The following is an 8194-nucleotide window of genomic DNA, read 5'->3' as shown; positions in this document are numbered from 1 at the left end:
TGGGGAGTAACTGGGCCTTTCAAGTGGGCATTGTAAAGGAAAGTAGGAACTAAGTCAAGGAATTCTTGACAGGTGCATTTCAACCCAGAAGTTTCTACCCTACCATGTGTCCTCAAAATTCAGGTTTATTATTTATATAAGCTTGTATAAATCTGTCAAAGAATTATTGAGATTACCCATTATCTAAAAACTCTTGAAGTTGACAGTTACTTGATATGCCCCAAAGAAACATACAGATAAATTCAATCTCAACTAGGATGAAGAGAGATTTAATATTTTATTTTTTTATTAAAAAATTTTTTTAAAGATTTATTTATTTGAGAAAGAGAGGGGAAGAGGACACATGAGTGCTGGGGGAAAAGGCCGAGGGAGAGGCAGTAAGAATCTTAAGCAGACTCTGCACTGAGCGCAGAGCTCCACATGGGCTTTAATCTCACAACCCTGACATCATGGCCTGAGACTAAACCAAGCAACTGACTGTGCCACACAGGTGCCCCATCTTTTAAATTTTTTTTTATTATGTTATGTTAATCACCATACATTACATCATTAGTTTTTTTTTTCTTAAGCAGAAATAAGCATGTGTATTTATTTACTCATTTGATTGGAAAATCCTACAGCGTGCACAGTACATACCATTTCCAAGAGGAATTAATAGAAACCCTACCAGGTACATAGGCATTACATCATTAGTTTTTGATGTAGTGTTCCATGATCATTGTTTGCATATAACACCCAGTGCTCCATGCAGTACGTGCCCTCCATCACCAGCTAATCCATCCTCCCACCCCCTCCCCTCTAGAACCCTCAGTTTGTTTCTCAGAGTCTATAGTCTCTCATGGTTTGTCGACCCTCTGATTTCCCCCCCTTCATTCTTCCCTTCCTGCTATCTTCTTTTTCTTTTCTTTTTTTTTTAACATATAATGCATTATTTGTTTCAGAGGTACAGGTCTGTGATTCATCAGTCTTACACAATTCACAGCGCTCACCATAGCACACACCCTCCACAATGTCTATCACCCAGCCACCCCATCCCTCCCACCCCCCACCACTCCAGCAACCCTCGGTTTGTTTCCTGAGATTAAGAATTCCTCATATCAGTGAGGTCATGATACACGTCTTTCTCTGATTGACTTATTTCGCTCAGCATAATACCCTCCAGTTCTATCCATGTCGTTGCAAATGGCAAGATTTCATTCCTTTTGATGGCTGCATAATATTCCATTGTATATATATACCACATCTTCTTTATCCATTCAGTTGTCAATGGACATCTTGGCTCTTTCCATAGTTTGGCTGTTGTGGACATTGCTGCTATAAACATCGGGGTGCGTGTACCCCTTCGGATCACTACATTTGTATCTTTGGGGTAAATACCCAGTAGTGCAATTGCACTATGGTAGCTCTCTTTTCAACTTTTTGAGGAACCTCCATACTGTTTTCCAGAGTGGCTGTACCAGCTTGCATTCCCACTAACGGTGTAGGAGGGTTCCCCTTTCTCTGCATCCCTGCCAACATCTGTCGTTTCCTGACTTGTTAATTTTAGCCGTTCTGACTGGTTTGAGGTGGTATCTCATTGAGGTTTTGATTTGGATTTCCTTGATGCCGAGCAATGTTGAGCACTTTTTCATGTGTCTGTTGGCCATTTGGATGTCTTCTTTGGAAAAATGTCTGTTCATGTCTTCTGCCCATTTCTTGATTGGATCATTTGTTCTTTGGGTGTTGAGTTAGATAAGTTCTTTACAGATTTTGGATACTAGCCCTCTCCCATTCTGTTTGCTGTCTTTGGCACAGCAAAAGAAACAGTCAACAAAATCTTTTAAAATTTTTAAGGAGATTTTATTTTTTAAGTAATCTCTACATCCATCATGGGGCTCAAACTCATAACCTCAAAATCAAGAGTCACTTGCTCCACCAACCGAGCCAGCATTTAGTATTTTAAATACACATAAATACTATGAATGTATGTGGAAGTTACTGAAATTGCTCATATGTCATGAATAATACTAATTGCTGCTAGCAAAACATTTTTATTTCATTTGGACATACAAAACAGCAGAAACCCAAGTCTGTTAAAAATTAGTATACTAACATAATATTTCTGAAATATTACCAGATTTTTTTTTTATTTTCAGAAATTCTTGCTCCAAACACTGAAGCTGAGGTGTCCAGTGCTTCAGGAAAAAGATACAGCCAGGAACAATGAAGGAATTGTCCAACATTGACTTTCAAAGCAAAGTTTCTAAAAAAGCACAAGTAGAAACAGTACTCCTCTGTTGCCAGAATCAGGCATAGAGGAAGAGGAGCTCTCTAAATCCAACAGTGTCCCTCTAAATATGCTGAATTAGACCTGGCTGATGCTTTTCCCCTGTTGCCTAAACTAGTTGGGTTTCTGTCATGTGAGGGAAAATAATCCTTACCCACACATTGCTTTTTTTTTTAATGTGCTAAACACTAACCTCAAAAGTCAAGTGTACAATACCAGAGTCTAATTGTAAGGTCAGTGAACTGAGTCCTGGGTTTGAAATTCAGAACCCCAAATTGTATTTTTACTTACAACTGACTTTCAATGTAAGATTGAGCAATACATCACTTTGCTACTTCTAGTTTAATGGATTGTACCTAAAACCCTTTTCTTTGAAGTCTTTCCTAGCTCTAGATAAAATCACAGTCTTAATCTTAATACTTCCATCATCAATATAATTTTTTGCAACATACTCAAAAATTAGCGTATAATACTCTCACCTCCTTTACTCATTTGATCTTGACATAATTGCCTTTTATTTTCCTTCCTGAAGATTTGCTCTGACCATAATAGCACCAGCTGTTTTCCATAGTGATGTCCACAGAGATTAGGAATGGATCTGTTTATCTTGCCCTGAAAGCCCCTTCTCTGGCAGAGCATTGTCATTGTGTTTCATTTTAGCATCCACATTTGTTGAGTGGGTCTTCTACTTGGTAGTTTCACTTGCATGTTAGTTTCTCATTTGCAATATTCATTCATTTTGATTGCAAGTTTAGGTATTGTGTCTTTTGTTCCAAGGACCTGCTTTCCCTATCATGCTCATGGTTAAGTAGAGGCCTACCTGAGTGTCAGTGACGTGCTCTGCAAAGGAAATTTCACAGACAGATGCATATCTATTCATTTATTCATTCAAGAAACATTTATTTAGTTCCTGAAGATGAAGAAAAAAACAAAAGACTGTCTTTCTCTTGGGTACTTCACAGTATAGAGAAGGAGAAAGACAAAAATCATTGATGACAACAAAGAGTAACATGGCTATAAAATAAACTTAATATTGAAGCTTAATCCTTAAATTCTTTAGCATTCATTAATGATAATGTTAACAGCAAAATAGATGACTATAATTTTGAAAAATGTTCAGATCTGGTAAGGAGTTGAAATTTCTGGTTTCAAACCCCATTTCAAGCCTGAACCACTTAACTTCTTGGGTTCTGTTCTCTCTATAAAATGAGAAAACCAAGCAAGAGGGCCTCCAGCGTTGTATCTGGCTACCACATGCTGCAAATCCATGACTCTCAAGGCTGTAGAAAAAAATTCTACTAGTTTAAACTGTGACCCGTCAATAATGTACTTTTAAACACATGGCTTTGAAGTTCTTACTCACTGCCAACTTGCCTAGCTGTGTTTATTTTCTCTCGAGTTGAATTATCAGAGTGGGAATGAAAAATTGGACACATTATTGGTGATCATAGTAAATTCCTGTGAATCAGACCAATAGCCATCTGGCTCTTGAGTATGTTTGAAAACACTGCCAAGCTTGGGGAAGGGCCCTTATTCAGGCTTCTGGATACAGGTACTGAGTCAGATTCTCTCTCTGATTGGAATCCTTTGTTGGGAGGAGGCTTTGTGTTTGGAGAGCCTGTCAGTGTGGCTGTGCGGTTGTGGATATCATATCGCTCATAGGAACACGGCCTATGAAATGTACAGGGGGAGTATTGTAGCCATGCTTTACTCTTTGTTCCCCAGCATCGGTTGCTCTCAATTCATTTGTGGTGTGGATGTGTACATTTCTTAGGTTTCTTCAGCATGTCCTTGGAAGGCAAGAAGGCCTGCTCTTATTTGAACACCCCCTTCCCCCACAGATAATTAATATATATACACTGGCATAGAACAAATCATCACTCATAGAGAAGAAATACCTCATGCTTTGAGAACTCTCATTAAAAGCATCAGAATTATTCATTTGGAACCATTTTATACTAGGCCATTTTGGAAGAAGTGGGAACCCAGGATAACTGGAAAACTAAAGATTTCTTATTATTTCTGAATTAGTGACAAATTTACTTAATTGTGTTAATGAATTGGCATTTTTGTCTTACATGTTATTTATTTTACATAGCTAAAATTTCTTGAGCACGGACATTAAGTCTGGGCATGCACTAATTCACATGATTCACGTGATTCACGTAATAAACCTCAGAATTACCTGAAATCATTTCTCCTACTCTAAATATAAGTAAACCAAAGTTTAGGGGCGCCTGGGTGGCTCAGTTGGTTAAGTGTCCGATTCTTGATTTAGGCTCAGGTCATGATCTCAGGGTCATGAGATTGAGCCCCACAGGCTCCATGCTCAGCGGGGAGTCTGCTTAAGATTCTTTCCCTCTGCCTCTCCCCTGACTCGTGCTTGCTCGCTCTCTCTCTCTCTCTTTCAAATAAATAAATCTTGAAAAAAAAAGAAAAGAAAACCAAAATTGAAAGAAGCTTGGAGAGGAACTTCCTCAAAGCTCTCCAGCTGTAAGTAGTCAAACTAAGACTTGGCCTTGGGTTTGTCTGACTCTGAAAAATATTTTCCTAAGAACTATCATACACAGTCCCTCCTGTTGAAGTCTCTGGGTTCAGACCACAGGAGTTTCTCAACTAGCTCCTGCTCCTCTTTCCTCTATGTCTATTGATGGTCCACCATTTTCCTAGTTCTCTAGAGCCTACCAAACAAGCACTACCCAACAGAAATATAATGTGAGCTGCATACATAATTTTACATTTTCTAGTAGCCATGTTAAAAGTTTTAAAAGAAACATGTTAATTTTTAATATAAGCCAAAATATACAAAATATCAGCATTTCAACATGTAATCAATATAAAAATTAATGAGATATTTACATTCTTTAATGAAAAATTATTAGAAATCCAGAGTATATTTTACACTTACACTGCATCTCAATTTAGACTAGCCACAGTTCAGCTGATTAATAGCTACATGTGGCTGTGGCTACCATATTGAATAATGCAGGTCTAGACCTTATAGTTACCTTTCACTCATTCTCTCACCCTCCATATCCAACATTTACCATGTCTCTTACCACATTATTTCTTTATCTACCAAGCACCTTAATTACCTCAAAAGTCCCCCATCTATTCTGTTTCCTTGTTCCAATCCATCAAATAAACTACTATGTTTATTTGTACCAAAGTGCTACAAAAAAAATCAATGGCTCCCCACTACTTACCAAACAGCTTTCAAATGCCTCAGCCTGATACTCAAAACCCTCCATAAAATACCCCCTCATCATTTTACAGTCTCATGTTTCATTGCTTCCCTTGCTTCAGCTAATCCAGTCTATTGATTTTCCCCCAATCATACCCCTACATCACCAATTCTGTCCCTTTGGTCATTGACCCCTCTTTTCTGCCTATTAACATTTTACCTTTTCTTCAGAGCTGTTATTGAGCTCTACTTTTTCATTAATACTTGCCTGTTCTTCCCAACTGGATGGGATGTCCTCATTCTTTCACAGCACAATCCTGTGATTTTCATGCAATTTAGGCAAACCCATTTCAACTTAGAATCCTGCATATATTTTTCTTATCCCTTCTACATTTTAGCCTGTGGGCCAGGATAGTATCTTTAAAATCTTAATATCACAGGTAGCTCAACTGGCTTCATTAATCTATAGGTAGCTAAGAGAAGCAAATTTATCTCTGAGATCCATTGGTGGCAGTAAGCAAAAATATGGGAAACCAAATTTTTGAAATAGCTTCTCATTATTCAGGCAACAAAAGATACCCACAAAACAAAATATTTAATGTGATAGGGTTTTCCTATAAAGTTGGACTAGAAAGCTAAGATTAAAAGTCAATACTGAGCCTGTAAACTTTCTTACAGGGATGTATCTTACAAGCAGAGTTGTTGTGGAAAGTACTGGATGTGAGAGAAAGGCTGGAACCATTACTGAATTGTTGTCCTATTGTAATTTATATATAAAATGTACATTTCCTCACCTTGTCTGGGAGCATTTTTCCAATATTATAATCTTCATTTTGGCTTCTCCTAGGTAACGTCAAACTGTATATCCAGAACCATTAAGCTTAGGTCTTTGTTCTTTTTTGTAAGACACAAGCTGATAAAGCAGCAGGCCAGTAGTATGTAAAGAAATATAAAAGTTTCTTCAAAAGAAATCAAACCAATGGAAATAAATTGTTAAGTACATAAGTGAGAGCAGCATTATTTCAGCCCATTTGTCTGAAAGGCACTCACACTCTTAGAGCAAATTCAAAGAAGGAAAAAGAGCACTAAGTTTTTGGACCCATGCCCAGGATCCTTTTCTTCTAAATATGGAAAGAGATATTTAAGTCCCTGGTGCCTTCATACCCACTTTTCAGGTTGCTTCTGTGATTCTGCCTCCCCACAACGTGACTGGTTCTCATCCCCAGGCAGAAAGCTCTTTCCATCTCTGCCGACTGCATGAATTCAATTCCATTCAATTATGCAGGGATCCAGGAAAGTGGGCATAATTCAAACCAGAGAGAGTGAACTACTTAGTGTTTGAGATTTTTTCCCCCCAGTTCCTAATAGCCTATCAACTACAGGAGAAAGACGAGTTTTTAGAGTTGGCTTATTTTGAAAGCTAAACAGAGACAACCATTACTGGTTTATTTAGTCTCTTATTTAATATTGATGGTAAAAATTTCCTTGGAGAGTTGGACATGAGAAGGAGTTTAGCCTGTGTGTCTTTTATAAAAATAGGGCAGTCAGGATAAGGTTCCGTGGTAAGGAGACAGTTTCCCTATTCACAGTAATCACAAACTCAGTTGGTCCTGGTTTCCACAGTGACACCACATTGATGCTTGAGCCAATACAGCCTCTTGGTGGCAAAGTGAGCCACTCTAAGTGGTCACCCTATCTCCCAACAGGCCCCACTTGGCTAGTGACCAGTGGAAATGGCCTAGTGCATCTCAGGATGGGTTTTCCCAGGAGAAAGACTGGAACCTCCTCCCAATGAGGTCAAGTGAGGATGAGGTAGTCTTAATTTGATAATTAAAAAATTGTAAACTATTTTGTATCACAAACTGCTGAGAAGGTAACATGAGACATATATATGTATATATAAAACTTCTGTATTTGCTTCCTCAAACTATAGAAATAACTACATCCATATTTGGTCAAAGTGGTGCTAGATTTTACTTGTCCATATGAACTAATAATAGTTTAATATATCTTCTTTTCAAGGCAATTCAATATAATTTGTGTTTACACAGCAATGTTTACAAATATTCTAACTATTAAATCCATGGGGCAATAGTAAAAATATCTTCCAGGTAAATGAATGTTTGGGAGTGTGTCTCACATTATGGAATATATTTAACTCAGAGGACTCACATCAAAGAATTTTAAGAAAACTGCTACAATATGAAGAAATAGCTGGGATGATTTAACCAAGGCTTTATAAAAATTTGTCCTGGTTGATCTTGCCATGAGTATTAATTCACTTCAGTGGTAGCAATCAGGTCACAAATAGAGGGCGTGGGCCAGGGTAGGGTGGAATGATGTGGGCATGTAGTGTTAGGATCAGGAACAGGAAAAAAAGATGATAAAATCCTTTTTCATGGTGGATCTTTGTTTTGAGGTTAAAGTTGTCCTTATTACAATCAACTCAACAACTCTACTATATTTATGGTTCTCAATATGGCTTGAAATTCTTGTGGAAATTCCAAGCTTCCTGAGAGAAGCATTCTGAGTTACCTTTCTTTTAGTTCTTAATAATAATAGGTCTTTAAAAGCCCATCCACCTGCAATCCGTGGTGTGTGTGTGTGTGTGTGTGTGTGTTTGTTCTGTAAACACTCAAATAGGAAAACGAAGCGTAACCACCTACTTTTGGACTCACAAATAGAGTGCAAGTGGGAAAAATGCATTTATTTGTAAAAGGAAAATTAAGAGTCACTTGGACGAT

Source organism: Halichoerus grypus, chromosome 8 (assembly GCF_964656455.1).
Source record: "Halichoerus grypus chromosome 8, mHalGry1.hap1.1, whole genome shotgun sequence".
Classification (NCBI taxonomy): domain Eukaryota; kingdom Metazoa; phylum Chordata; class Mammalia; order Carnivora; family Phocidae; genus Halichoerus; species Halichoerus grypus.
The sequence above is the reverse complement of the archived record's forward strand: the minus strand, read 5'-3'. Positions refer to the sequence as shown.